Here is a 6,796-nt window from a genome sequence, read left to right as displayed (position 1 = left end):
ACAAAAGGTGTGCATGTAAACATAATGAATGACGAACATAGATAGCAAAAGCCGAATCCCGGGCATTTTGGGCGATCTCAAAATCCCGGTCAGACATGTCCGGGAAAAAGAGGACGTATTGTCACCCTAATATATGGCATTACCTTAAAAGTAAGCAAAATAACATTTATTTGAAACTGGTAAATAGCAATATCAATATCCAAAACGATACACACATTGAGATGAAGGATGACTTGAAGACAACTTGGATAACGTGATGACTGGACAACATTGAGATGAAGGATGACTTGAAGACAACTTGGATAACGTGATGACTGGAGGATGACTTGGGTGACTGGAGACAGTCATAGCTAGCAAAGAACATCAAGCAAGTAGGTAACAAGCCAAGTATTCTGTAGCATCAGACAAGGTCAGACAATGACTGTGGGAGTGTGTGTGCTCTATGTAGTGCTGGTGATGAGGGCTAGATGAGTTCCAGGTGCGCATGGTTAGGTGCCAGGGAGGATGATGGGAAATGCAGTCCGTGACATTACTCTCTCCTGTGTGGAGGCTCACAACGCCATGACAGGAGAAGGCTGACAGCAGACTCGTTGGACTGAGGTGGAGACGGGGCTCAGCAGACCAGGGTGCAACTAGTGGGAGTGAGGACAATGATGGAGCCAGAAGGAAGGAAGAGCCCAATGGAGCTGAAGGGGTATAGCCAGAGGACTATGGCGCAACCGGGGTGATGACTGACCAAGGTGGGGTCAGGGTGAAGAGGGAGCCTGGCATAGCCTGAGGGATGACAGACCAAGGTGAAGCTGATGGGTCGGCAGGCCGAGGTGGAGTCCAGGGCTCGGAGGCTAGAAGTGGAGCTGAGGGATCCACACACCAAGGCGAAGCTGACGACTGGGTAGCCCAAGGCAGATCAGAGCAGCATGATGGAACCACTGGACGAGCCGAGGGGATGAAGGGGTGAGGCCGAGGAACTTGCTGTCTTTGGTAGTGGAGAAGGGAGAGGGACCATTCCAAGATGAAATTTGGAGCTGGGCTTTACCAACCATGACTTAGAGCTGGACTTGATCAGCCAAGACTTGGAGCTGGGCTTGACGAGAGATGAAGACGACTTGAGAGTGAACTGACAGTGGAGACAAGGCTTGAATGTAGGAGGGAATCAAGGAATCAAGAAGTTCACAAGAGGAGATACAGACTTCATGCTTAATCCTTCCTGCTCATGGCGACAGGGCCGTCCTTAAGGCGGTGCAACCTTAAGGCCCCCCCACAATCTCAAATAGACCATGGGGGACATGCCCCACATCCCCTTGGCAAGCGTTCACGACGGACCAAGGGGAGTGGAGGGGTGGGCACTTAAGAGACCTCGAACTGGGCCCTGTCCCCGTTTGGGACAGCTCTGCATGGCAAGTGCAGGTTTGGGTTCCGGGACGAATGCTGGTTCAGGCTCGAGCTCCAGGATGGACATTGGGGGCGACTCACATTCCTGGACAGACTCTGCAGGCTCTGGGTCTGCGATGGGCTCGGGCTTGTGGACCTTGGCGGGCTTTGCAGATCTTGGCCATCACTCCAGGACACCAGGTGGCAGAGCTTGAGGAAATCCTCCACGTAGTCTTCCAGGGGACATCCATCTTATGAAAAGGAGAGGAGAAAATCTTCAGGGGATTAATTGAAAAATCCTGCTGTGTTCATTTTGTTTGGTCTGACCTTCTGTCATGCTTAGGTTATTCTTACTACAGTGACGGAGGATCCGTCTACCCACAGAGCAAAGTTGATGTAATCCTCTAAACTCCAGCCAGTGTCCACCTTGGGCATCAGGAAGCAGATGTCGTCGTCCAGCCCACACCAAAACACCAAGTCCACTAAACCTTGGCCACCCTTGGAAATAAAAACAATCTTTCCTCCCTTACATTCCTTGCTGGACGCAATATCCATATACTTTTTGGTATATATTCAAGGCGGCCATATTCTGTCATAGGTATTCCCACCAAGGATGAAGAAAATTATGATTAAGTTCAAATAAAGATACTTACTTGACTAACACAAAACAAAAGCAGTATTCCAACAAGATCAAATGTAACTGTGAACCATACACAAACAAAACCCGGCAATGAATAAAAGTAAATAAGGAACCTAAATAAACATGGTGATGAACTTACTACAGACAGGTGTGCTCATTAATGAATGTCCATGATTGGCGGGAAACTACAAAGGGAACAGGTAACTGAAGAGAAACAACTAGAAGTCCATGAAAATAAAAAGTAAACATAGCATAACAATGACAACCGTGACAACAATATTTTAAAAATATATTTTAAAATGCCTAAATGCCTGCCATATGAAAGCCTGACAGAGGTGCACTGAACACTTCTTCGTCACTGTATGGAACCTGTCAGTGCCTTCATACTATTTAGCTTAATTAGCTTCCTACGATAAAACTTTTCATGATGATCTTACACAATGCACATTAAGTCCACTGGTCACTCTGACATTAAAAGGGTCTTTTATATGGTTCAAGTGAAATTGCCCATATAGCTACAACAAAAACCTGTAACCTTCTAGTCGTGCTAGCACATTTAGTCAATACAGTTTCACTTTTTTTCGACTGTTTTTACAGAGGGAAAAGTCCACTTTGAGGACTTTACATCCTGTTCCTGTTCATCCTGACCTGAGGCTACACATCTCCGCTACCTGCTTCCTGTACCTCAAGCAACAGGGCTACTCTTTTAAAATAGGGTGGGGGAAATGAAAGCAGAGAGAAACACACAGAGTGAGAGAGATTTACTTTTTTATTCAGAAAAAGAACTACTCGCATGTCATAGGCACTTAGACTTTTTTGAACACATTCTGTATCTCTAGTGCTTTGTATTGTGTTTTGTACCTGCAGTGCATTCAACACATGTCATGCCCTATTTCAGAAAAGAAATTAGTCATTAGCCATGCCCTGCTGCTCTCATTCTCCATACTTCAATCAGGAACACAGTTTCAACAAAAGAAGGACTTCAGAGGTCAGGTTCCCCAGCCAGCATTTTCTTATCATCTCTTGAGACAGGCTTGTAGAGTCCTCAGGAGACATGGCAGATAAGGCTGTGAATTATAGAGAACATTAAAGCAACACTTTTTGTGAAGTGATTGAACCGTTGGACCCCAGAGCTGTTGGATGGTTGCTTTTAAGCAGAAAGAAAGTTGAGATAATAAAAGCACATCATATAAAACACTGAACTGATGATGCAATTCTGTTTTTCTCTCAAGAGGAAAAATGAGTAATATATTTCAGTGAATAAAAACAAACACATCAGTCTACGTCATGAGCAATGACTAGCACACTTCCTGTGTCAACCATGTCACTTCCTGTCCACAGGAGTGCTGTTCCATATGGTCACTGGTTTGGACCTGTTTACAGAAACCAGGTTACCAGAAAAACAGCTGTGGAAAAATAAATAAATAAATCACATAACCTTCGACAGATCTTTCCACAATTTCATGTAATGTTATTTTATGTATAAATGTCACTTTCAATTATTTTACTTCAATGAAAGGTTAGATTTTTGCAAATTTTTTAAATAAAATATCAAAAGGATTAAAAATGCAGATTTATTTTTTACAGCCATATTTGATCATATTTACCAAGGGGGCAAACACTTTTTCACACCACTGTATATTCATATATATATATATATGAATATATATATATATTCTCTTCTCTGAAGATTCATATTCTCTTCTCTCTATATATGTAAATGGAGTACTTTCCATAAGATCATCTCTCAATGCAAATCAAACCAGCTATTAGGCTAACTGAAATAAAACCATGCCAATTTCTAGGTATGGTGAAGGCTATGTGATGATGTGGGGCTATTTTAATTCCAAAGTCCAAGGGAACTTTATCAGGATGCATAGTATCCTGGATCCATGAAGTAACTGGCCTTTAAAAATAAAAATCTGCCTGTCTCTATGGGAATTTAACATAAGGGTGTCCAGACTTATGCACCCTGTATTTTAAGGAAGAACATTTATTTATTTACGATACATTATTCATTCACAAAGAAAATTGGAGTCCTTAAAGGTTGGATTTTTCCTAATTTTTTTAATTAAGGCATTAAGTTCAATTTCCAAAAGATGATTTTTTATTCCTCTTTTTAGTCAACTTTAGCATGGGTGTCTAAACTTATGCATAGCACTGTATATATGTATGTATGTATGTATATGTATATATATGTATATATATATGTATGTATATATATATATGAATATATATATGTATGTATATATGTATGTATGTATATATGTATATGTATATATATATATATGTATGTATGTATGTATGTATGTATATATGTATATGTATGTATATATGTATGTATGTATGTATGTATGTATGTTGATATATATATATATATATATATATATATATATATATATATATATATATATATATATATATATATATATATATATATATATATATATATATTCAACCCCTATTGCAAATTATTCAACTCCCATTGCAAATCAGGTTTATTGGCAAAATGTACAGACTTTCAGTTGTTTGCGATGAACAAATCAAACAAAAGTAATTGAAATAGCTCAACACAACAAGTGTTTCAAGTGGTTTCCCCAAATTCAACTGAAAATGCAACCTTTGATGACTTCTGCAGTCTCAAAATTATTCACCACCTTCATGGCAAGCATTTTTAGTACTAGAACACCCTTTTACTGTTATGACCTACTGCAAACGAGATGTATAACCAGACACCAGCTTCTGGCAGCATTTCTGAGGAATCTTAGCCCATGAGCAATGGACCCCAGTTCAGTAATATTCTTGGGTTTGTGTGCTGCAACTGCCATCTTCAAATCCCACCAGAGATTTTGTATTGGGTTCAAGTCAGGTGACTGTGATGGCAACAGGAGTTCTTCTGCAACCAAGCCTTGGTGGAATTTGAGGTATGCTTGGGATCATTGTCCTGTTGGACAATGAATGACACCCAAGCTTCAGCTTCCTCACTGACGGCATGACGTTTTCTCTTAGGATTTCCTGATATTTCAATAAATCCATCTTGCCTTCCTCACGCTGCAGGTTTCCAGTGCCAGAGGATAACTGTAGACAGAGGGTTCTTTTCAGCATATGATTTATTCTTCTTCCACCAGACATACCACTCATCCATACAGCCGAAAAGTTCCAGTTTTGTTTCATCGCTCCACAGAACAGATTCCAAAAACTTCTGGCTTATTTATATGATTTTGAGCAAATTGGAGCCGAATTTTCTTGTGCTTTTGGTAGTGTACGTCTTGGAGTTCTGGGATGCATTTAGTACGCGCCAGTATACTGTGCAAGCTGAAACCTCAGTGCCTGTTGCCACCAAGTCGTGTGCACCTGGTGCAACTATAATGAAGCCCTTGATTAGTTGCATCAGGTGAGCTTGAGACAACACCTGTTTTGCAGATTTCTGCTGTTTTGAGGTATTCTATTCAGGGGGTTGAATAATTTTGAGACTGCAGAATCTTAAAATCTTAATTAAAAGTTGTATTTTCTGTTGAATTTGGGGAAACCACTTGGAACAGTGTTGAAATTACTTTTGATTTGTGCATTGCAAAATTGTAATTATTGTCTAAACTAAATTATTCAGTGACAATTCAATTAATTATCATTTTAAAAGTACAGTATTTGTAAGTAACATATTTCAGAATGACATTTTAGAATTTCAGAAATCATTCTGAACTCAAGTGCCATCTCACTAAATGAAAAAAATGTTGAGGAAAAAGGAGGCTTTTATATTCTGAGTGAGAACATGCAAATTCCGCATTTCAGAAATAAAGCCCCAATCATCAGTCAGTTTTACACCTTTTCTCACCGTCATTTTTGAGAAGATTACGACTCAAATCCAAACCCCTCAAAATCATCTTTCATGCAAGACTTTTCAAAAGCTCTATTTGAGAGGAGCATTTCCATGACAACAGGACTGGATTAGGTTTAAAAAAAATACTTGCACCAATTGCAATTGTGAAGACCCTTGATTCTCAAAGGCACTTGATTTCTGAGGAGAGTGAACAGAGTGGCTGAAAAAGAAACACAACGGAAAACCAGAGCACGGCAATTTTGGGACAAAATTTGAGCACTGTATTTACATGTCTTTTCCATTTAGACAATATATAAAAAGACAAGTCTCAAAAGCTTTTGTCATACAGAAGTACTTTTTTTTTTTTATTGGAAGAGGTGTGAAGATTTTCCATTTTCCATTTGGTTCTGCCTTCTCACCTCCATTCTCTCACAGCATAATCAAGCAGCATGCAATGGACTCATGAATAGGATAATGAGGGGAACCCCTTTAGCTTCCTAGCTGTATGGCATTCCTGTTAGCGCTTCCTTTCACTCATATATATAGAGCCATTCAATGCAGCAAGGTTACAATCTGACATATTTTAATGCAGTATTATATGTGTTCAGAAAAAAACAGGCACCACAACTACATAACAGATAGTTGAAGCAAAATGTAATGCACTTTTGTCTAAGTAAAAAGGGCTGGACATAATCACACTGCAACATACCTTTTAGGATCCAAAGTATTAATGCCCCCCTTTTTTTAATCTAAGATAACAAAAAATGCCAAAAGTACTGTAAATCCACCCCAGACACCAGTACCCAAATGACACATCTTTGGCAAGGCCATGGCCTTGTCAGAGAGAGACTTAATCTGGAGCTGATGCAATCACCCAGAAGGCCATCCAGTGGGCTAGAAAATGAGGTCAAGAAACAGTAAATCGTATACTGAAGGGTTAAGTTCATGACTGAGTGGGGAAATGGGAC

Source organism: Squalius cephalus (genome assembly GCF_949319135.1).
Source record: "Squalius cephalus genome assembly, chromosome: 3".
Classification (NCBI taxonomy): Eukaryota; Metazoa; Chordata; class Actinopteri; order Cypriniformes; family Leuciscidae; genus Squalius; species Squalius cephalus.
Note: the sequence above shows the minus strand (reverse complement) of the source record.